This window comes from Pleurodeles waltl, chromosome 6, assembly GCF_031143425.1.
Source record: "Pleurodeles waltl isolate 20211129_DDA chromosome 6, aPleWal1.hap1.20221129, whole genome shotgun sequence".
NCBI classification, from domain to species: domain Eukaryota; kingdom Metazoa; phylum Chordata; class Amphibia; order Caudata; family Salamandridae; genus Pleurodeles; species Pleurodeles waltl.
In genome coordinates this window covers 442,043,665-442,068,584 of record NC_090445.1, presented here as the reverse complement: position 1 = coordinate 442,068,584, position 24,920 = coordinate 442,043,665, and the positions used below count along the sequence as shown (strand labels likewise).

The window sequence follows — 24,920 nt, the reverse complement described above, 5'->3', positions numbered from 1 at the left end:
AATCAGAACAGCCTTCTGGTCATGCCATTGCTTTTGGAGCTCTTGGCTGGCCTGAAGGTTTTTACTGGCCTTTTTCATGTACTCAGCCATCCTAGATCTTAGGCCAAGTACATAGTCCACTATGTCTTGCTTAGGAGCTTTTAAAGGTTGTTCCCAACCCTCCTTCACAAGTGTTAGAGGACCTCTCACAGGGTGTCCAAATAGGAGTTCAAAGGGGCTGAAGCCCACTCCTTTTTGGGGTACCTCCCTGTAAGCAAAAAGGAGGCAAGGTAACAGGACATCCCACCTCCTGTGGAGTTTTTCAGGGAGTCCCATTATCATTCCTTTGAGAGTTTTATTAAACCTCTCAACCAGTCCATTTGCTTGTGGATGATAGGATGTGGTGAACTTGTATGTAACACCACATTCCTTCGACATGGCCTTTAAGTAAGCAGACATGAAATTGCTTCCCCTGTCTGATACCACCTCTTTTGGAAAGCCCACCCTGGAAAAGAGTCCCAGGAGGGCCTTTGCCACTGCAGGAGCTGTAGTGGTCATTAGAGGAATTGCTTCAGGATATCTGGTGGCATGGTCCACTACCACCAAGATAAACCTATTACCTGAAGCAGTAGGAGGGTCAAGGGGGCCAACTATGTCAACCCCTACCCTTTCAAAGGGAACCCCAACCACAGGCAGTGGAATAAGGGGTGCCTTTGGATTGCCACCTGTCTTGCCACTGGCTTGACAGGTTTCACAGGACTTACAAAATTCCTTTGTGTCCTCTGACATTCTAGGACAATGAAACAAGGGGACAAGCCTGTCCCAAGTTTTCATTTGCCCCAAATGTCCAGCTAAGGGAATGTCGTGGGCTAGAGTTAGGAGGAACTTTCTGTATTGCTGAGGAATCACCAATCTCCTGGCAGCTCCAGGTTTTGGATCCCTTGCCTCAGTATACAAGAGGTTGTCCTCCCAGTAAACTCTGTGAGAGTCACTGACATCCCCATTTGCTTGTTTGACAGCTTGCTGCCTTAGACCCTCTAGTGTGGGACAGGTATGCTGTGCCACACTCAGCTCCTCCCTGGCAGGCCCCCCTTCACCCAAAAGGTCAGCAGTGTCTGCTTCCAGCTCCTCTGCTGTAGGTTCTGCACAGGGTGGAAATTCTTCTTCCTCAGAAGTTGAATCCACTGTAGAGGGAGGGATAGTAGCTAGTGTTTTACCTTTACTAACCCTAGCTTTAAGGAGTACTTGGTCCATTCTTCCAGGACCCAAGTCACCCTGTCCTTTTTGCTTTTTGGCCTGAGCCCTGGTCAAAGCAAAAATATGCCCTGGAATGCCCAGCATTGCTGCATGAGCCTCCAACTCCACTTCTGCCCAAGCTGATGTCTCTAAATCGTTCCCTAGTAGACAGTCTACAGGTAAATCTGAGGCAACCACAACTTTCTTTGGACCAGTAACCCGCCCCCCCCAGTTGAGATTCACAACAGCCATGGGGTGGCTAAGAGTGTTGTTATGAGCATCAGTAACTTGGTACTGGTGACCAAGTAGGTGTTGTTCAGGGTGGACCAGTTTCTCTATTACCATGGTAACACTGGCACCTGTGTCCCTGTAGGCCTGAACCTCAACACCATTTATTAAGGGAAGTTGCTTGTCCTTATCCATATTAAGGGGACAAGCAACCAAGGTGGCCAAATCAATGGCCCCCTCAGAGACTAATACAGCCTCTGTGGTCTCCCTAACAAGACCAACCCCAACTAAATTACCAAAAGTGAGCCCAGCTACTCCCTTGGATTGGCTATTAGTAGGTTTGCTCCCACCAGCACTGCTATTACTAGGGGCACTAGGTGTAGCAGCAGGGGTTGTAGTGGTAGGAGGCTTGGTGCTTTTCTTTGGGTAACTGGGATCAGTTATCCAATGGCCTTTTATTTTACATAAATAGCACCATGGTTTCTTTTCTTTGTTTTGATTTGAAGAGGATTTGGCCCCCCCCACCCCCACCAGAGTGTTTTTGTGGGCCTGATGAAGACTCATTTTTAGATTTGTCCCCACCCTTGTCAGAAGACTTACCATCCTTCTTCTTGCCATCCTTGTCACCCCCTGTATGAACTTTTCTGTTCACCCTTGTTCTGACCCATTTGTCTGCCTTCTTTCCCAATTCTTGGGGAGAGGTCAGATCAGAGTCTACCAGGTACTGGTGTAACAAATCAGACACACAATTATTAAGAATATGCTCTCTCAGGATTAAGTTATACAGGCTTTCATAGTCAGAAACTTTACTGCCATGTAACCACCCCTCCAAGGCCTTGACTGAATGGTCAACAAAGTCTACCCAGTCTTGTGAAGACTCCTTTTTGGTTTCTCAGAACTTGATCCTGTACTGTTCAGTGGTTAAGCCATAACCATCAAGGAGTGCATTCTTAAGAACTGTAAAATTATTGGCATCACTTTCCTTAACAGTAAGGAGCCTATCCCTACCCTTTCCACTGAAAGATAGCCATAGGATAGCAGCCGACTGCCTTTGAGGGACCTCCTGTACAACACAGGCCCTCTCAAGTGCAGCAAACCACTTGTTAATGTCATCCCCCTCCTTGTAAGGGGGAACTATCTTGTGCAGATTCCTAGAATCATGCTCTTTTACAGGATGACTATTTGGAATACTGCTGCTGCCACCCTGGGGTCCAAACCCCAACCTCTGTCTTTCTTTTTCTAAGTCAAATGCTACCCTGTCTAGATCCAGCTGTTGCTTTTTAAGCTTCAGCCTGGGCTCTTCCACTCTCAATCTATTGAGTTCCCTTTCTAACATTCTGTCTTCAGGGAGGGTGGGTTGGGCATGCCTTGACACAGAAGAATGGTGTGAATGAACAGAGGGAGACCTGTCCCTAACAGATGGCACTCTAACATTCTGGCCTACAGAAGTAACACTCTTACTGTGATGGGAACTCACACTCTTACTGTGATGAGAAGTCACATTAGTACCAGCTATGCTAGGTGGCCTGCTAAGGGGCAGGTTGGGAAGGCTCCCTTCTAACTCTTTTACTAGGGGTGCCCCAGAATCAGAGTGGGAGCTATCAGCTAATCTCTCACCAGAAGTGCCAACTAAGGTCTTATCTTGTTCAACGAGCATGTTAACTAATAGTTCTCTAGAGGGATTCTTCCCTACCCCTAAACCTCTTTCAACACAGAGACTCCTTGCTGCCTTCCAGCTAAGGTGGTCATATGCAGTCTTGGACAGATCCAGAGTTTGACCTGTACCAGCCATAATAGAAAAGGTTTAAGGGACAGAAAAAGAAAGAAAAAGTTTTCAGAACTTTTGAAAGGACAGAAAAAGCTTTTAAAACTTTTTAAGAACTTTTTGAAAGTTTTAGAGGTACTTTTCAGCACCTAGAAAAAGAGTAAGAGAAGAAAAGCTAAACTTTTTGGTTAGGTGTACATACACTGAACTTGTTTTGTATATTTTTCTCTTATGAAAAGTACAATATGACAAAGTGGTAAGTAGTTGCAAGTACTTATCCCACCGCTGCACAACCAATGTAGGAGGCTGGACTGGCTTGTAGTGGGTACCAAGGGGTACTTGCACTTTGCACCTGGCCCAGGTATCCCTTATTAGTGTAGAGGGGTGTTTAGCAGCTTAGGCTGATAGAAAAGGTAGCTTAGCAGAGCAGCTTAGGCTGAACTAGGAGACGAGTGAAGCTCCTACAGTACCACTAGTGTCATATGCACAATATCATAAGAAAACATAATACACAGATATACTAAAAATAAAGGTACTTTATTTTTATGACAATATGCCAAAGTATCTCAGTGAGTACCCTCAATATGAGGATAGCAAATATACACAAGATATATGTACACAATACCAAAATATGCAGTAATAGCAATAGAAAACAGTGCAAACAATGTATAGTCACAATAGAATGCAATGGGGGCACATAGGGATAGGGGCAACACAAACCATATACTCTAGAAGTGGAATGCGAACCACAAATAGACCCCAAACCTATGTGACCTTGTAGAGGGTCGCTGGCACTATAAGAAAACAGTGAGGGTTAGAAAAATAGCCCACCCCAAGACCCTGAAAAGTGGGTGCAAAGTGCACCTATATTCCCCAGAGAGCACAGAAGTCGTGATAGGGGAATTCTGCAAGGAAGAACAACACCAGCAATGCAACAACAATGGATTTCCTGACGAGAGTACCTGTGGAACAAGGGGACCAAGTCCAAGAGTCACGATCAAGTCAGGAGTGGGCAGATGCCCAGGAAATGCCAGCTGTGGGTGCAAAGAAGCTGCCACCGGACGGTAGAAGCTGTGGATTCTGCAAGAACGACAAGGGCTAGAAACTTCCCCTTTGGAGGATGGATGTCCCACGTAGTGAATGGTCGTGCAGAGGTGTTTCCGTGCAGAAAGACCGCCAACAAGCCTTGCTAGCTGCAAGGGTCGCGGTTAGGGTTTTTGGATGCTGCTGTGGCCCAGGAGGGACCAGGATATCGCCAATTGTCTGAGGGGACAGAGGGGGCGTCCAGCAAGACAAAGAGCCCACTCAGAAGCAAGCAGCACCTGCAGAAGTGCCGGAACAGGCACTACGAAGTGGAGTGAACTGGAGCTCACCCGAACTCACAAAGGAGGGTCCCACGACGCCGGAGGACAACTCAGGAGGTCGTGCACTGCAGGTTAGATTGCCGGGGACCCAGGCTTGGCTGTGCACAAAGGAAATCCTGGAAGAGTGCACAGGAGCCGGAGTAGCTGCAAAACACGCGGTTCTCAGCAATGCAGTCTAGCGTGGGGAGGCAAGGACTTACCTCCACCAAACTTGGACTGAAGAGTCACTGGACTGTGGGAGTCACTTGGACAGAGTTGCTGAGTTCAAGGGACCTCGCTCGTCATGCTGAGAGGAGACCCAGAGGACCGGTGATGCAGTTCTTTGGTGCCTGCAGTTGCAGGGGGAAGATTCCGTCGACCCACGGGAGATTTCTTCGGAGCTTCTAGTGCAGAGAGGAGGCAGACTACCCCCACAGCATGCACCACCAGGAAAACAGTCGAGAAGGCGGGGCAGGATCAGCGTTACAAGGTCGCAGTAGTCGTCTTTGCTACTTTGTTGCAGTTTTGCAGGCTTCCAGCACGGTCAGCAGTCGATTCCTTGGCAGAAGGTGAAGATTTAGATGCAGAGGAACTCTGATGAGCTCTTGCATTCGTTATCTAAGGAATTCCACAAAGCAGAGACCCTAAATAGCCAGAAAAGGAGGTTTGGCTACTTAGGAGAGAGGATAGGCTAGCAACACCTGGAGGAGCCTATCAGAAGGAGTCTCTGACGTCACCTGCTGGCCCTGGCCACTCAGAGCAATCCAGTGTGCCAGCAGCACCTCGGTTTCCAAGATGGCAGAGGTCTGGAGCACACTGGAGGAGCTCTGGGCACCTCCCAGGGGAGGTGCAGGTCAGGGGAGTGGTCACTCCCCTTTCCTTTGTCCAGTTTCGCGCCAGAGCTCGGCTGAGGGATCCCTGAACCGGTGTAGACTGGCTTATGCAGAGATGGGCACCATCTGTGCCCATCAAAGCATTTCCAGAGGCTGGGGGAGGCTACTCCTCCCCAGCCCTAACACCTTTTTCCAAAGGGAGAGGGTGTAACACCCTCTCTCTGAGGAAGTCCTTTGTTCTGCCTTCCTGGGCCAAGCCTGGCTGGACCCCAGGAGGGCAGAAACCTGTCTGAGGGGTTGGCAGCAGCAGCAGCTGCAGTGAAACCCCGGGAAAGGTAGTTTGGCAGTACCCTGGTCTGAGCTAGAGACTCGGGGGATCATGGAATTGTCTCCCCAATGCCAGAATGGCATTGATGTGACAATTCCATGATCTTCGACATGTTACATGGCCATGTTCGGAGTTACATTGTGACGCTATACATATGTCGTGACATATGTATAGTGCACGCGTGTAATGGTGTCCCCGCACTCACAAAATACGGGGAATTTGCCCTCAACAATGTGGGAGCACCTTGGCTAGTGCCAGGGTACCCACACACTAAGTAACTTAGCACCCAACTTTTACTAGGTAAAGGTTAGACATATAGGTGACTTATAAGTTACTTAAGTGCAGTGGTAAATGGCTGTGAAATAACGTGTACGTTATTTCACTCAGGCTGCAGTGGCAGGCCTGTGTAAGAATTGTCAGAGCTCCCTATGGGTGGCACAAGAAATGCTGCAGCCCATAGGGATCTCCTGGAACCCCAATACCCTGGGTACCTCAGTACCATATACTAGGGAATTATAAGGGTGTTCCAGTATGCCAATGTAAATTGGTGAAATTGGTCACTAGCCTGTTAGTGACAATTTAGAAAGAAATGAGAGAGCATATCCACAGAGGTTCTGGATAGCAGAGCCTCAGTGAGACAGTTAGTCATAACACAGGTAACACATACAGGGCACACTTATGAGCACTGGGGCCCTGGCTGGCAGGGTCCCAGTGACACATACAACTAAAACAACATATATACAGTGAAATATGGGGGTAACATGCCAGGCAAGATGGTACTTTCCTACACAACCGGATCCAAATTTGGGGTAAACATGGACGGAGGTCTAAATTCCACAATGTTAGATTCCATAACAGTCTCCCTAATCTGGAAAAAATAATGTAATCTAATTTTATCAAACTACGTCTGTATGTATTTCATAAACTCAAACTTGTTTATCCTTTGACTGGGAACGAACGAAAGTCCTTTTCCTAGAAGATCTAGAGTTGCCTGTTCTAGATGGAAATTGGTCAGATTAAAAATAGGGAGAGCTTTAGCTGTATCTATGTTTTCCAATATTGTTGTCTCCTTCTTTGTAGAAACTGATGGGATTGGTCCATGTGCTGATGAGATTTACCTCTCCTGTTCTGTGGTCTCCCTCGAGGGCTGTTCCAACCCCCCCGGTTGTCTAAAAAAGCATTTGTTCTTGTTGTGTTGTCATTAGTAAGATCATGTCTATTAGATCCTCCCTCACCATCTGACTCCGAGGTGTCGGAAAACATGACCCTTTGTTTTTTGTATGTAATGGGAATATGATTAGGTCTTTTGATTGATTCTTCTAAATTGAAGTTTTCTCTAAGGTAGGGATAAACCCTATCTTGAGAAAAGAGTTGTAAATCCTTACGTTTTTCCGTCTTCCTTTTTAAAAGATAATCATGATATCACTCTATTTCACTGTCAATCTTCTCCAGGACTCTTTTGGCTTCTTCTAATGTCCCTCTTTGTTTAATTTTGGTTTCTAGGTCAGTAATTTCACTTTCAAGTATGCTCATCATTTCTATAGCTGTCTCTATAATTAAAATCATCGAATCTCTTGAACACCGTTTTGCTATAAGGGACCATTTTTCTAAGAATTTACAAACTTCTACAACAAGGCCAGGAATATTTCTGACCCTAAGGCCCATCAGAATAACTCCGGCCTTGAGATATTCCAAAATAAAGTTGGCATGTGCCTCAATCTGTTTCAATTTCTTTTTCAAATTATTCAAAGTTAGACCATCCTCATCCTGTGCTTTTAATATCTTGTTACTATCACCTGGCTCTGAATACCAGAGCAAAAAAATTGGTCCTCGGAAAACCCAAAGGTTTTTAACGACTCCATGATGCATAACAAGAAAAAATAGATCACACAAACAAGCCTACCCGCAGAGGCCTAGACTAACAAAATGGTGACAGTGCACCAAATAGACAGAAAAGGGCACTTTACCTAGATGTCAACACATTCTACCGGAGGTACAGCTGAATAATAAGTTAATTAGACCCAAAAATATACACAGCAAAAACTTAGTTTCTGGATGCTGTGATCCGAAGAACTCTTCCAAAGCATTTCTCCAAAGATGCTACAAGAAATAAAAAAAAGAACAAAGTTTAACTTCAATTAGCCACATACCCACTACAACAACATACTTCAAGGTAAAAAGGGTGAGTTCACTGTAGGTACTAATCATTTATTATGCCACTCACATGTAGCAGAGACAATTTTAGGTGAAGACAACTAAAACAACACATCTGACATAGGGAAACCTGTGCAGATTGGGGAAATTCAGGCCTTATTTTGAAAGAGAAGCAGGACAAAAGGCGAAAATTAAACATCTGTGTGTATTGTGGAAAAGCTGGTCATTTTGCCTTAGAATGCCCCGTCAAGTGTAAGAATCCCAGAAAGGTAACAGTGATTGCTAATGACACCCTCCGCCTCAGCAGAATTGGAAGACTGAAAAGCTTGGAGAGGAACAAGATCTCACAATATCTTGCTAACACCTTTGCTAGAACTCCTAGATATTTTACCATCACTGGCATGCTAATTATCTCCAATCAGTTTCAAAAAGCCCTCCAAAAAATCATGTTGTATTCTAGAGCAACTGGAAATGTCTTTAATCCCACCTTAGCCAAAACCCTTGGCATCACCATAGTTCATAAGGATCATCCAGAGCGTGGAAGGGCAGTGGATGGCTTAGAAATACTTTCTGGCTTTATCACTTTTCAAACCGAGCCCATCCAATTATTTTGTGACAACAGTTATTCTGAGACTATGAAACTTGATTTGATAGATACTTTTTTTTGAGCCGTCTAGGAGTGCCTTGGCTACAGTTGTGTAACCTAAAAACAGATTGGACTCTACAAAAGGTGACTCTGGATTCCAAATTTTGTTTACAAAGATGTTATAAACTGGCCACTCACTAGGCACTTCTGCTCACATGCGCATCATCTTTGAACCTCATCATTGTAGGTTTATCTAGTCAATATCGGGGCTACCAAGATGTGTCTGACAAGGTGAAAGCTACTGTGTTGGCCCCTCACAGAAGCTTTGACTCCTCAATTGAATTAATACCAGGCACAAAATTGCCTTGTAGTTAGATCTATGCACTTTCTGAACCTGTAAATCAAACCCTGAATGAGTATTTAGATGAGCTTTGGGCCAGTTGGTTCATTTGACATTCTACCCTCACCATTCTCTTTCCTGTTGTTTTCTGTTCCAAAAGAACAGAGAATTGGGAATGTGTATAGATTACCAAACCCTAAATAAAGTGACTATTAAGGATTGATACCTGGTACCCTTGATTTCTGTTCTTTTGGACTAGGTGAGGAACTCAACATTATATATTAAATAAATTAGATTTACAGGGGCGTATAAATTGATTCCAGTGTGCGAAGGTGACAAATGCAAGACCGCTTTCTACACTAAGGCCCTCATTCCAACCCTGGCGGTCATAGACCGCCAGGGTGGCTGTCCACAGAAGCACCGCCAACAGGCTGGCGGTGCTTCATGTGGTATTCCGACGCGGCTGTAAAGCCGCGGTCGCCCAGCCGGGTCCGGCGGTTTCCCGCCGGATTAGCCCCGGCTGGGAGAATCCTCCATGGCGGCGCTGCAAGCAGGGCCACCATGGGGATTCCGACCCCCTTCCCGCCAGCCTGTTACTGGCGGTTTTCACCGCCAGAAACAGGATGGTGGGAACGGGTGTCGTGGGGCCCCTGGGTGCCCCTGCACTGCCCATGCCACTGGCATGGGCAGTGCAGGGGCCCCCTAACAGGGCCCCAGCATGATTTTCACTGTCTGCATAGCAGACAGTGAAAATCGCGACGGGTGCAACTGCACCCGTCGAACCCCTGCAACACCGCCGGCTCCATTCGGAGCCGGCTTCTGTGTTGCAGGGCCTTTCCCTCTGGGCCGGCGGGTGCTCCCTTGGCGGGCGCCCTCCGGCCCAGCGGGAAAGTCTGAATGGCCCCTGCGGTCTTTTGACCACGGAGCGGTCATTTGGCGGCGTAAACTTAGAATGACCCCCTAAGTATGGACTATAACAATGTTGTGTAATTCCCTTTGGGCTACCTAATGCCCCAGCGCATTTCCGTTTTTTCTTAATGAGGTTCTCAGAGATTTACTTGATATATGTTTAATTGTCACCACAAAAAAAAATCTTGATTTTCTCCTGGAATAAAAAAGAACACATTGCTCATGTTTGAGCAGACTTGAAAATACTGCCCAAAAAACAACTTCAACTTAGACAAAGGTACATTCTATGTCACCCTAATAGAGTTTTTGGAGTTTGTGATTTCCCACAACAGAATTCAGATGGACAAGAAAAAAGTGGACGTAATCTTTAAATGGCCAAGATCAAGCAATGCGAAAGATGTTCAAAGCCTTTTTGGATTTACCAAGTTTTATTAGCATTTTATCCACTTTTTTCTGAGATAGTGACTCCCCCATACCAAGACTTTTAATGAAAGGAGCCCTCTTCCACTGAACAGAATAAGCTGACCTTGCCTTTTCTGTGCTCAAGGAAAAATTCATGTTTGCTCCTGTGCTTCAACATCCTTATCCCACTTTTCCATAATTTTTAGCAGCAGATGCTTCTTAATAAAATGTGGGAAAGTGTGTTGTTACAACGAGATGCAGAGACAGGGCACATGCACCCCATAGCCTTCTTCCTTAAAAAGGCTACTCTATGTAGGGCACAACTATACCATTAACGAATAAGAACTGCTGATACCCAAAATGGCTTTGCAAGAGTGGAGGCACTACCTTCTTGCGGCACAACACACTATTGACTTATTCTACCATGAGAACTTACTATATAGCTCCACACCAGAATTAAGCAAGGGATTGCTAGATTGGTGTCATTCCCACCCATTAGCAGGGCATCTTGGAGAACAAAAGACCAAAGAAACTGTCTGTGATGGTTATGGTGGGAAACAGTGACCAAGGATGTCACAACCTTTGTCCAGACTTACCCAACCTGTGCTTATAAAAAATCAAGTTCCTCCCACCCTACAGTCTCCATGAAGTAATGCCTTTTCCGGGACCCCGGGCACACCATCAGCATGGACTTTGTGACAGATCTCGGATTGGCCAAAGGATTCATTATCATTTGAGGGGTGGAGGATTTGTTAACAAAAATGGCCCATTTTCCCACCTCTATGAAGTTGGCTGACGTCTTTATTGAGCAAATCCTCTGGTTACACAGAATTTTCTCAGTGATCATTTCAGATCGAGGTCTGCAAGTCCAAGTTTTGGCGAGGGTTGTGTTCATCACTCGGCACATACCTCAGGTTGTCCTCCACATATCCCACCAAATGGATGGGCACACTGAAAGGGTCAATCAATCCTTGGAACAATTTCTATGATGTTTGCTTTCTACATTCACCAGTAATTTGGTTCTTGCCCTCATTCTGGTTGACTTGGGTACAACACCACCACACACATTGCTTTCAGGTCTCTCCATTCAATTGTAACCTCGGATAGTACCCTAGAGCAGTGGTTCCCATCCTTTTGACTTCTGTGGACCCCCACTTTATCACTAGTGGAACCCAGGGACCCCCACTGAATCATTCTTGCAATCCGGGGACCCCTCCACTGAGTCATTACTGAAAGCTGGGGACCTAATCCGTCAATATTATTTAATTTTTTGAGCAGTCAAGGACCCCCTGAGGAGGCTTTGTGATCCCCCAGGGGTCCCCGGAACAACTGCCCTAGAGTCTTTCCCATGAAACTACAAAAAGTCACGAGTCAGGTCCCAGCAGTACAAACGCACAATGCTAATGTGATAAATATTTGTGAGAGGGCAAAAGTACACTTCTTAAATATAAGTCACAATGGAAATGCAGGCTGATCAGCAACAGAAACAAGAAACAGCCTACATGTTAGTCTGGCTAGCCACTACAAACCTTCAATTAAAAGGGCTACGAAAACTCCAACACCACTATGTGTACACTTACCCAACCCGACAATTACCAAATCCATCCTGTTTTTCGGGTCCCTTCACAAATCAATTCAATCAAATACTTGTACAGAATCACCTCCCCTGCCCTTCCGATGGTTGCTAAACACACTAAATATGAGGTCCACAAAACTTTAGACTCTAAACAGGGTGAAGAGAATTTGTATTATGTCATTGAATACAAGTCCTGAGAACAAGTCGCACACTTCCATGCTCCTGTCTGATACGCAACGTTCAGTTGTGGGGCTGGATGACTGTTTGGTTTCCAGGGGTGGGAGTTGTGGCCTAGTACCAAGATGGACCTGCTACTAGCCAACTCCTAGTTAGTTGGCCTTCGAGGGAGGAGAACTGTCATACCCTGGCCTGTCTGTGCTGTATGTTGCCCATTGTCATCACTATTTTCTTTTTAAGCAGTTGCCTTTGCCCTTACTTTGTTTTGCATGCTGTGCTAGGTTTTTAATTGAAGTCATGCTTTGCACTTTAGTTGGTGTCAGCAGTAAACAAGTTTGTTTAATGAAGTGCAATTGCCTTGTACTTTTGTTAAAACATGCATTGCCAGGCAATAATTAAAAGGCCTACGTTTCCTGTTTTCCCGCCAGAGGAGTCTGGTGTTTTGTTTGTGTTAGTACAGCAACCAGTAACCAGTTAGTGCCTTAGTGTCTGCCTCTGTTTCCTGCTGAAACGTGTCCTCTGTTTCGTAAGCAGCACTCTCCATGTGCATGACAGGCTATAAATACCAGAGACCTGTCTCCAACCAACACTGCAAATGGTTTCCAAGCCCATCCGCCTGCAACAAGAGCAACCCGGGTGCTGTTACTTGGAAGCTGGGGGCTTGTACCCTCTTTTGGAATCCTGTTCCTTCAAGACACCTTTCTACAACCTGGAACCTGGTCGTTGACCCAGCGCTTCCACGCTTGACTACAACCATCATTCTCTCACCGCTGCTGAGTGCTCCAGCTACTTCAGGCCATTACATGGAGCTCAGGTTATTGCACTAACCAGGGGCCTCTCACGTTTGGCTTCTCTTTTCTTCAAAGGCACCCTTGAAGTATGAATTTAAATGAGGATGATTTAGCAGAAGAAAAAAGGAAAAATGGACAAACTGTGTGACTTGTGTGAGGTAACACACGGCATAAAAAACGTTATTAGGCTTGTTATCATCAGTGAAGAAACAAAAAAAAAACATGCTCAGGGGGTCACTGTTCAAAGGATCCCAAGTGGACACGTGGATTTCTTTCAGTAATTCTTGTTTGACATGTTCTGAAAAGCTCTCTAAATTAACCTTTTTTTAGAAAAAGAGCAATTTTCTGCCTAAGTCGTATTTTAGCTTATGGAGACTAGAAGGGTAAACTCGATGGTGGTGTTTGCAAGTGGGTTTAGAGATTGTGGAGGTAAGTCACAAATAACTGAAGGAGGGGGTAAGAAAAGCATGCGCAAGCTGACTGTAAAGCACCTATGTATGTTTGCTGAAGGTGTGTTCTTTTGTCACAGGCCACCTATCCTGGGAGAAGGAGTGTAACTTACCACCAGAATTCGAAGGGTCCTGCTGGAAATTATCAACACACACCTGTCATTCTTTCCACAGGAGCTCCAGGTACACAAGAACTATCGCTGTCTCTCAATCTCTCTCGCTCTCTTCTCTCCCCAACCACCGCCTTACCCCCAGAGTCAGTCACTAATCTCGGTTGGCTCTTCTTATACTAAGAATTAACCTCGATGGGAAGTTGTGGAAGATCTTTGCTTCTGAAGATGTCCTGGGAATTCAGATTAGGGGCCCTTGGTAAGAAAGGTTCTTATTAATCAGCTTAGAAATAAGACCATGTGCAGGGGAAATAAGAGACATATGACTATACTATAATTAAAATATGGTCAGCCAAGTTTGTTTGCTTGTCAGATCTGAACATTGTTTTCAAATGGTATGAATTACTTCCTTCTTCGTGATATTGCAGCAAACAGTTCATCTGATTCTTACGTTGAGCACTCTAATAATTACTTTTCATTTAGAGGAATATTGCAAAAAGTCCTCCTAAGTAAACTCTTTACATTTTGAATTTTACTGACAAAGCTCCCACTTCCATTGATCTGTGCGTTTAGAGATATGAGGGCGTACCAAAGTAGCAGAGATTTTGAAATGTGAAATGTATGAACCCTTTTGGTGCAGGGGATGTGAGCATCATGTCTCCCCATTAAAAGGAGAAAGTCCCTCTATGAAAGGTATTAACGTTTTATGGTCTAATTTAAGGCTATAAATAAGATCTTCTCTTGCAGCCCTGTAATGTTTTTCTTTTCAGTTCCCCAAGCACCAGTCTACAACGGAGATGTACCATTTGAAAGGGTAGAATTTCCCTTTTCCAACAGTACCTTTCCTGAGTGTATCCCTGCTCAGGAATCACCTCCTCCACCTTAATCCTGCACAGTCTTTCTGCCCCCTGGGAGGCAGGATATAAGAGTGCTTAAGCCTTCTCAATTTACACTCGATCAGCCTGCCCAAAGAGAGTAGGTAGAAGGACCCATCGAACCATGACTGTAAAAAATATAGGATTGGGTGGGAAGGCTAGCCTAACTGGCAGCAGACTGCCCCCACAACACACTGTGCAAACACGTTTTCTGCACATGTGGTGTGGCCCGATTGGGGAAATGCCATTATCTGCCCTTCCTAAAGACACAGAAGGCGAATTAGACAGGCCTTCTTATTACAGAAAATGCCCGAACGGTGCAATTGCATTCACTCCTTGCAATCCCATACTTTTTGGTGTTATGGAAAGGAATGGAGATACTTGAGTGACTCCTTCAACCTAGTGGATTATGCAAGCACACATCTTGCACCAGGACAATCATTCCAGAGCATTCCCTAATTTGCATGGGAGTGTGTCCCTATGTAAATAAGGGAATAATGGGCCAGATGTATCAAGCTTTTTTGCATTCGCAAACATCGCGAATTGCAAAATTCGGCCGTTTGCAAATTAAAAATTGCCTTTCACAATGTATGAAAGGCATTCGCAGTGCAATTTTAAGGAATCGCTATTTTAGCGCTTCCTTAAAATTGCGACCCCATTTAGAGAATCGCAAATTGTGATTCTCTAAATTGGAAATCGCAAATAGAGAATTCCTATTTGCGATGTCCAAAGCACATGTATCAAACATTTCCTAAATGCAAATTGGGCATTTAGGAAATGCAGTTACCACAAACTAAAGTTTGGTGGTACCCATGTGCAAATTTTAAAAATGCATTATAAATGCTTTTTTTAAATTGACAAGCAGCGCACACATGCCCCTAAGGCATGTGTGTGCTTCACATGTCAGTAAAAATATTTTTGGGGTGCAACAGAGGGGGCCTTAGGCCCCCAGAACCCTGGGGTTTGCATTTCCTAAATTGCGAATTCCTAACTGGAATTCTGAATTTGGGAAATGCAAAAACATTTGCAACAGGCCCATAGGTGCGAATGGGGTTGTGTTCTCTATTTGCGATTCGGTAATAGCATTTACAAATTTTAAGAAATCGCTCTTACTGAATCGCAAAATTCATACATACCATTGTGCATTTCTTAAATAGCGATTTCTTAAAATTCGCTGTTTAAGAAATGCAATTTGGTCGTTTGATACAACTGGCCCATAGTGCTTCTGCGCCTCTGCAATTTTACAGACACAGGCGCAAAGACAAAAAAAGAGTTCGGAGGTGCACTGACTTTGTACTATAAATAGGTGGGTCACAGTCATGGCACCACCTGAGGGAACCTTTTGGGAGGATAGCATGGGGTCCCAAGGACCCCCAAATTATGACCTTTTTCAAAAAGAGGCCAGTCCGCCTTCAATGTAGGATAGAGCTGATGTTTCAACCTGCAGCCCTAATTACAACAAAACATTCTTCTCAGGGGAGGCACCATGGCACAAATAGGAACAGTGTATCCAATGTGTAATTCAGACCCAGGGTTTTTTTTAATAGTTGGCTGGGAGCTGATTCATTCTTGCATTGAGCCACACCTCCCACCCCTGAAGCCCAAATATTATTTTAACCCAAACCAGCTCAGACACCAAATATTTCAGTCATCCCCTTGTCAGCTGAGAAGAAATGTGGGTTAATTTGTGTGTAGTTTTGAGATATGGGCTGGCAGAGAAGGCATAAACCCCACTACTCCCCTGAGTGGCAGAAATACTTCCTATTGTCCACTGGCTGGACCCAATCTCAAGACAGGCAACATCCATTTTTGAACACCAATCCCTAGTGTGAGTGGGCTTTCTGCCCATGGGACAGGAAGATACGAGATGAAACATCCAAACAGGGGGTAGGACGGCTCTCTGTGCTAAGAGCCTGGATATGTAATCCTAGCACCCTTTTCTGTTTTGAACCTGTTTCCCACGTGATCTGGTGTGCTTTCTGGCCCTCCTCCCGCAGGCTCGGTAGCTACCGGGTAAAACACCCCAATTTACCCACACATGGGGGAAGAAAGCCCATGAGACTCTTAGAGAAAAAGGAGAGAAAATAGCAGGATTCAGAACCTTCTTATCATTGGGCTTCCTTTCAGACACTAGATAATATTTCTGCTTTGAAAAGCAGGAAAATAAGGATTTATCTGCTCTCTGCCAGCTAATATCTCAAAACTCAAAACTACACCCAGAGTATTCACAATGTCATCTTTCTTGCCATGATGCATGGTTGCACATTATAGGCTCTCGGATAGCTGCCACTCAGAGACACTCTATAGACTGGGGGCTGTCTAAGGTGGTGTGACTTGCATAGTTCCTGGTATGTTTTTTTTTTTTACCCACAATGTCCTGAAAACTTCACAAATATACCTAAAACATCTAATTTCCTCTTTCTGTCAGTATTGTTATTAAGGTTGCAAGACTGGGTGTTGTGGCTGTCACAGGAAATAATCACACTAATTGGTTAATTCACTGTGAATGTAAAACATATGTTTTGTGATGTTTGAAAAAATTAAAGTTGATTTCCTTAATAACAAGGCAGGAAAATACTTCCAACATGGCACCCAAAAGTTGACAAGTGGGTAAGACAAGCCACAGACAAGTTTTATAAGGAAACAATTTGAGTCAGATTTGTCTTCTGAGATGTTGGATGTCGGATGGAGCAGTCATTTTGAAAGTTAAATCTCTAGTAAGGGGAAAATTCTATATCAGGACTGGAGGCGAGGATTATGCAGTCCTTTCTTCACTTTATCATAAACAGCAAGTTCAAAGTTCAAACATGACCAAGAACAAATAAAACTTCAAATCTCATGATGCCCACATATAACCATGGCAACCCATAACCAATCTGCTGTCCATAATAAGGAGTATATAAGTAGCTGACAGGCACAGTCCGTCCTCTTTCTTCACTGATGCCCGTCAGTTAAGTCCTAGCTCCTTCTCGTCTTTTAAGCAGGGGTTTGGGGATTGCCTTCGTGGCACGAGCGCTTGCCTTTGTTGCCTGTGTTTTTTGTGATGGTGTTTGCTCTGTCAGTACGTGAGTTCCATTCCTCGCATACCTGACATTCCTTCTGTTGCGCGGTAGGCTGCGGCCCAAGTGCATGGTGCAGTGACACCTTATCACTGCTAGGTGCACGCGTACGAGTCCCTCTGCAATCATTTGCCTCAGCGCTTTGCATGCTGTGCTTTTTGATCGCGTCAGGGCCTTTCAGGATCTGGCCCTCAGGGATTCCTGATTTCTGTGGCCCCCAACCCTCGCCGACACCGCACTGCGGTACGTGCAGGCACTACCTGCTTACAATTCTCCCTTAGGGAAACCTTTAGGGTTTTGCTCTTGACCATATATATTTTGTACATTTCAGAGCACGGCAATGGGGCTGCCCTATTATTATTTTAGGTTGGGTGTTTATTGTGCTCTCACCCCATTTTATTGACACCCCTCCTGGGGGTACGCTGCATATTTTTACTGGTCTGGCCCTGGGTCCTTCTCCACCCTAAATTGTTTGGTTGGGATTTTTTCCTGTGTATATACATTCTTTATTCTGGTGATGTCCTCGTCCACTCCTTCTATGGACTCTTTTGTGGACCATGCCTATGCTCCTTCTTTGGGGACAGAGGAAGTCTGGCCTCCTCAACGCCACCTTCCTGAGGGCATGGACAGACTCCTTTCGCAGGCGGTGGCAAAAGCCTTAGCAACCCTGCAAGATAGGGTGGATAGGTTGGATAGGTTAATGGACAAGGGGCCAGATGTAGCAAAAAAAAAAATTGCGACTCGCATTTTGCGAGTTGATGCGAGTCGCAAAATGCGAGTCGCAAATTGGAATGCCAGAAAAAAAAGCGATCCGATTTTGCGACTCGCAGCCGGACTCGCAACGCTGTGTGCGAGTCCGCAGTTTGCGAGGTCGCTGTTTGCGAGTGTGCAAAAAACGAACTCGCAATTAGCGAGTGGGTGTCGCAAATTGCGAATACCTTCAAAATTGCTTGCAGATGCAGCAGAACACTCCAGAAAGCATACCAGAACACCCTGGAAACACTTCCTGGCACATGATGATGACATCACAGCCAGGAAGTTACCAAATACACCTGGGAGGAGGGCTCAACAGTGAGCAGTGTCTCTGCCACTCACAGTAGGGTGCTGAGGAGTGGTAGGCACAGCACCATGGACGCAGCAGGGACCAGCCAGGCTGGTAGGAGGGGCAGGAGATCATAGATAACAGCCAGGACAGATTCATGTGGCACATGGCGTTAATGTGCCACATGACTGGTTGGCATTTTCCTGCCCATGGACAATTTCAACTTGTATATAGTTTCTACCTGACATTAATAAAACAGTTATTTTTGTTCCACTTAACAAATGGTTAATAGGTGAGTATGGTGGGAGTTGACACGTACCGTCCAAAATATTGCGTTGCAATGTGGTCCCGTCTCAGTCTGCCTTGATTAGCTAGACTCCTATCCCCATGATGGCGATGTGGTTGTTCTTGCTCTTCATCATCAGGATCTGGGTCTGCAGGGGTGAGAGGTAGCCCACGTCGGGTGGCTATGTTGTGGAGGATGGCGCATGCGACCACAATTTTGAAAGCGGTAATGGGGGTGTATTGGAGGGCGCCTCCACTGCGGTGGAGGCATCTGAATCTTGCCTTCAGCAGTCCGAAGGTGCGCTCGATCAGGTTCCTGGTCCTCTTATGCGCACTGTTGTATTGCCTCTCTGATTCAGTTCTGGGTGTTAAAAACTGAGTCATGATCCAAGGCCTGAGAGCATATGCACTGTCACCTGTTGGGCACAAAAGTACACGGTTAGGAAGTCCAGATTGTCGTGCACAGTGACCTGTGTGTATGTCTGCAAGTGTCTGTGGCTCTACCTAGGAGGTAACCGTCTCCAAATTCCCCACGTTCCAGGCGTTGATGTATCCCACTATGCCTAAAAATGTATGAGTCATGGGTACTGCCAGGAAACTTAGCTACGATGTCCGTGATGACATAATGGGCATCACAAACAACCTGTATGTTGAGTGAGTGGGTACACTTCCTGTTGCGGAAAATGTGTTCCAGATTAGCAGGGGGGCATATTTGAATGTGTGTCCCATCTACACACCCTATGACATGAGGAAAGTGGACAATGCGGTAAAAGTCCAGCTTGGTGCTGTTAATTTCTGCCTCATTCCTTGGTAAGTATATGAAGTGAGACATGTGCGTGACTAAGGCATCTAGGAATGCCCTGAGGAACCTTGACACTGCACTTTGGGATACCCCACCTGCCACGGCAATGACCCCCTGATAGCTCCCTGAGGCCAAGAGGTGCAGTGCGCATAGCACTTGCACATGCGTAGGGATGGCGCAGCCACGCAGAGTCTTGTGTTCTAGCTGTGGTTTCAGTAAATCTATTAATTCTAGAATGGCTGCGCCGCTAAGGCGGTATTTGTCATAGATCTCCTCTTCAGTTTGCTGAAAAAGAGTCTGCCTGGTTCTATATATCTTCTCCTGTCTGTGGCCCCTCCTCCTCCTCTGCAGGGCTGCGTAGACTCTCCTCCTCACTGCTATCAGGTATATCTCCGCCATCTTGAGTAACCCAGATGCCTTCTGGGTCCCCTTTTATACTTTGGTAATGGTTACCACCTGCTCTGAGTTAGTGGTAAATGGGACATGCAAACTGGGCTTTTTGCGACTAGTCGCAATTTGCGAGTTGCAATTGCATAAGGTTTGCGACTTGCAATTTGCGGGTCGCAAAATGGGGTCGCAACGGATGCGACTCGCAAACTGGTCCCATCGCTTTTTGCGAGTTGGAAATGGGATTTTTGCATCCCATTTCCGATTTTGCGCTGTCGCAAATTGCGAATCGGCCCGTTTGCGAGTCGCAAACGTTTGCTACATCTGGCCCAAGGTGTCCAATTGGTCTGGTGTATTGGGAGATCCAGATCCACTGGCTGGTACCTCTAAGACATCTTCTTCCTCTCGGAAGCGTGACTCGGGGCACCTGGAAGGTTTCGCCAGATTTAGGCAAGCCTTTTGCAAGAGCGCGCGGACGCTTGATCCTGTACCCTGCCGGGAGGATGTTGTACCCAGAGAGCATGGCAGCACTGCTGCCCTTGCACTGGATCCCTTTGTGGGATCGCCCCGTTCGCGGGTGGGGGATGGTGACTCCGATGATGAGGGCTCATCGGATGAGGGTTGCGTTATGGGTAGACCTTGGTGCCCATCAGCGAATACCTCCAGTGTAGAGGAAGAAGGTTGGGAGGACTCAGATATGTTTGATCCGGAGGACATTTACCATCCTCAGTCCTCTGAATGGGTCCCCGCTCCCAAAGTTGCGACTTACGTCACCAAGGCCATCCGCCATCCTTAGGAAAAGGAGGTTCGGGCCCGCCTTTGGGAGGAATGTCCCAGGCCAGCGTTTGAGGACAAGGTGGCGGCTACGCCTTCTCTGGACCCCAAATTATGTACTTTTTTCTCCACGTACATGCGTGATCCCAAGAAGGGAATCGATCGTTCTTGGCGGGCTTGTCAGGATAAACTCTTGGATGTCCTGGGGCCCTTGACCAAGATTATTGAGTTGGCAGATTCGACCAAGGTCTCAGGGGAACCGTTGCATGCGGATTTAGTCGCTGGATGGGCACAAAGGGCGGTATCTACGAAGAGGAGTTGCTCTATCCTGATCAAGATTGACCCCACATTAGGGGAATTGGCGACATCAGAGGCAGGCGCAGTAGTCCAGGGCAATCTCCTTGGGGACCCCTTAGTGAAGGAGTTAGGGAGATTTGTTTCCACCTTCTCTGCTTTGGACAAGGTGCAGTCCTCGATGCGCAAGATTTTCCAGGCAAGGTTTTCTCTGGGGCCAGGCAAGGAAGGGGTCGCTCCTCCGGCCGCTCCCTGCAGGCAAGCCCCTCCAGATCTCAAGGACACCGCAACAACGGTTGGAATGACGGAAGACAGGGGGCGTTCTTCCCCAACAGAGGTTCCGGTAGAGGACGTTCCTCACGTTTCAAGAGGAGGTTCCAATCCTCCAGTAGGAAGCGGTGGTGAGCATCCCCCTTTTTTCCCTCAAGAGCTAGGAGGCAGAATCGCTCTCTTTTTAGAGAATTGGGCCCGGCTCACCTCCGACCCTTGGATCTTGGAGAGAGTGTCGGGTTTCCACATAGAGTTCTATGGGACCCCAGTTCAGCCGGTTCGGCCTCCTCCCATTCAGTTCAGTGTTCAAGATTCTCAATTAATAGACGCAGAGGTACAACTTCTTCTTTGCAGAGGGGCCATTGTTCCAGCGCCTCTTCCGAGGGGTTTCTTAAGCAACATTTTCCTAGTCGAAGAGAAGGACAAGGGTTTATGTCCGGGGATAAACCTCAAGGCATTCAACGAATGGGTGGTTTATCGCCATTTCAAGATGGAGGGTATCCATCTTCTCAGGGATCTTCTGTGCAAAGGGGACTCGATGGTCCGCTTGGACCCCAAAGATGCTTACCTTACGGTCCCGATTTACCCTCCTCACTGACGTTTTCTGCAGTTTCAGTGGCGGAGCCAGATTTACGAATTCAGGTGTCTTCCCTTCGGCCTTTCTTTAGCACCTTTGTGCTTCACGAAGTTGCTGAAACCGGTGGTTGAGTTTGTGAGGACTCAGGGTGTCAGGCTGATTATTTATCTAGACGACATCCTTTTGATGGATCAGTCCTAGTCGCATCTGTTGCGTTACGCGAATATGACTATTGCTCTGTTGGAGGACCTGGTTTTGTTGTCAACACGGAGAAGTCCTCTCTTCTCCCGTTGCAGTCTACCACCTTTCTGGGGTTCGTAGTGGACACTACGTCGGCAACTCTGAAGCTCCCAGAGCCCAAGATCTCCAAGATCAAGAAGGAGATTTCCGAGGTGCTCCGCAAGGACAGGACCTCCCTCCACCAGATTGCCAGGATTGTGGGTCTTCTGTTGTCCCCTATCCAGGTGATCTTTCTGGGTCCCTTGCATTACAGGGTCCTGCAACGTTTGAAGGCGTCACATCTCAGGAAGGGACATACGTATTTGGCACTGGTGGAGCTTTCTTCGGAAGCTCGATCGGAGATGCAGTGGTGGTTGAGCCATGTGGACGCATGGAAGGGGAAGGCCATCTTTGTCTCCCTCCCCGACCAAGTGATAGAGTCGGATGCCAGGAGACTGGGTTGGGGAGCCAGGTGTGGTCAGATTTATATGGGGGTCAGTGGACTGCGGAGGGGTTGAACCTTCATATCAATTGCCTCGAGCTCTTAGCGGGTTCGTTTGCGATTCGGTCCCTGACTCACGACAAAGTATCCTGTTGTGTCCTTCTTCATATGGACAACATTTTGGCCGTCCAGTACATAAAAAGACTGGGGGGCACTCGATCCAGAGTCCTGGCGGATCTGGCGAATAATTTTTGGCATTATTGCCTCCAGAGACAGATCTCTGTAACAGCAGAATATCTTCAGGGAATTCAGAACAAGGTGTCAGACTGGAATTCCTGCTTTCTCAGGGATACTAGCGACTGGCGACTGAATCCAGTGATCTTTCGGTCTCTGATGGATCGTTGGGGTCCATGTGCTGTGGACCTATTTGCCTCTCGGTGGAATGCTCAAATCCCAACTTACTTCAGTTGGAGCCCCGATCCGGGAGCAACCGCGGTGGATGCTTTCTTGCAGGACTAGTCTGAGAACCAAAGTTATGCTTTTTCTCCATTTCTATTAATTCCCAGAGTGGTGGCGCAGGTCCAACGTCAATGGGCGTCCTTGATTCTGATCTCTCCGATTTGGAGAGCTCAAGCGTGGTTTCCCCACTCTTCTGGAGTTGTCGTGAATGGCTCCTCTCAGACTTCCTTGTTCCTTGGGAATCCTTCGGGATCCGTTAGGTCGGCCCCACCCTTTGGTGGTTCAGTGACACCTCAAACTCATGGCTTGGAGGATTTTAGGGGACATTGGTAGAACGTATGCCTTTCACGGGACGCTACAGCTCTTATCAGACAGTCGTGGGCTCCAGGTACGATCAAACGATATAGATCGGCCTGGAACAGATGGGCTTGTTGGTGTCTGGAGAGGGAAGTGGATCCCGTGGGGGCTCCAGTTGAGTTCGTAGTCAATTTTCTGGCTGAGCTTTTTACTTCAGGTTTGGCATATTGTACCATCAATTCTTTTCGTTTTGCTATTTCGGCAGGGCACAATACGATCAATAATCTTCCGGTTGGGGAACACCCCTGGGTAAGTAAACTGCTTAAAGGGGTTTGTTTGTCTCGACCTCCTGAACCTAGATACTCCGGATTATGGGATGTTAATAAAGTTCTTAATTTTACTTCTTCCTGGCCGGAGAATCAGTTTTTGTCCAGGAAACAGATTTCTGCTAAGTTGGCTATGCTCTTGTGCCTCATTTCTTGTAAACGAGTCTCTGATGTGCTCACTTTGGATGTTTCAACGCGGGTTTTCACCCCCGAAGGGGTTACGTTTACCATTTCAAGGAGGACTAAAACGAGTACCAGGTTGGTTTCTTATCCCAGTTTTGAGTCTCATCCCAAGCTGTGGGTAGTCAGATGTTTAAAATCCTATGAGGCTGTCATGGAGGAAGATAGACCTCCAGGGGAGAGACAGCTCTTGATTACTATCAAGAAACCGTTTAAGGCAGTGGCTTCCCCTACTATAGCCAGGTGGGTTCGTTGGCTCATGTCTGAAGCTGGGATTGATGTTAGGCGTTTTGGTGCTCATTCCGCTAGGGGAGCGATGGCTTCCAAAGCTATTCAGGTAGGTGGTAGATTGGAGGACATTATGAATGCAGCGGATTGGTCATCTGAATCAGTTTTCAAGAGATTTTATTTCAAACCGATTCATGAAGCAACATCTCTGGTGGTGAGTAAGCGTTGAACTTGCATAATCCTTGCCTCCGGTCCTGATACAGAATGAAAAATGTCCTAGCTTTCGTGAAGGAAACTTTTAATTCTATTAAGGACACGGAGACGAGGATTATCCCTCCCTCATACTGCGACATTATCACCCACCCAATGTTGATTTATTAACTTATTGTTTATGGGTGGATTCCTCTTCTACAGGTCAGTGGTATTTTCCTCTCTGTTTGAGGCTTGTTTGATTATATGTAGTGTTATTGGTGATGATCTTGTTATACATTATGTTATCTCACTGATTTTCTTTCCGCTTAAATAATGATATTGTATTCTTGTGGGATTGCTGTTTTCTGATCACTTCTTTATTTTGTAGGAGGTGATTCCAAAGGTGACTGAGATCGCGAGTTCCTTAACTACCTTCAGTGAAGAAGAGGAAGGACTGTGCCTGTCAGCTACTTATATACTCCTTATTATGGACAGTGGATTTGTTATGGGTTGCCATGGTTATATGTAGGCATCATGGGATTTGAAGTTTTATTTGTTCTTGGTCATGTTTGAACTTTGAACTTGCTGTTTATAATAAAGTGAAGAAAGGACTGCATAATCCTAGTCTCCTTGTCCTTAATAGAACTGAAAGTTTCCTTCACAAAAGCTAGGAAAAGTTTCATTTAGCAGTTACTTGCTTCCCAGACCCCTTAATTTCTTTCCTTGAAGTGTCATTACAGTTTGAGTGCTTCAGAGAACTTCAGAATGGATGATATCTTATTGTTTTGTTTTTATTATTTGTTACCTTGACCTGAAAGATGCATGGTAAGATTGTTTTGAAATCTTTTTGGAAGACAAGTTAAATGTGAGAGCCTTTGGCAATTGGATCAAGACGTTAAAGTACAGACGTTTTCCAATCTCCTGAACCTTTTGTTTAAAAAATAAATTGTTTTAACTAAGCTTTTCTAAAATGCAAAAAAAGCTGGACACTACTTCCATGACACTA

The 24,920-nt window shown here is 46.1% G+C and overlaps 1 long non-coding RNA gene across 2 annotated transcripts in view; it reads left to right on the top strand.

Moving 5' to 3' along the window:
• LOC138301968 (uncharacterized) overlaps nucleotides 1-24,513 on the top strand; it is a 175,442-nt gene extending 150,929 nt beyond the window's left edge. For both annotated transcript variants that reach the window (XR_011205192.1, XR_011205191.1), the window contains 2 exons: nucleotides 13,177-13,279; nucleotides 24,303-24,513. This is a non-coding gene — a long non-coding RNA (uncharacterized lncRNA). The remainder of the gene's footprint in view (nucleotides 1-13,176; nucleotides 13,280-24,302) is intronic.
• Nucleotides 24,514-24,920: the final 407 nt, after the last annotated feature.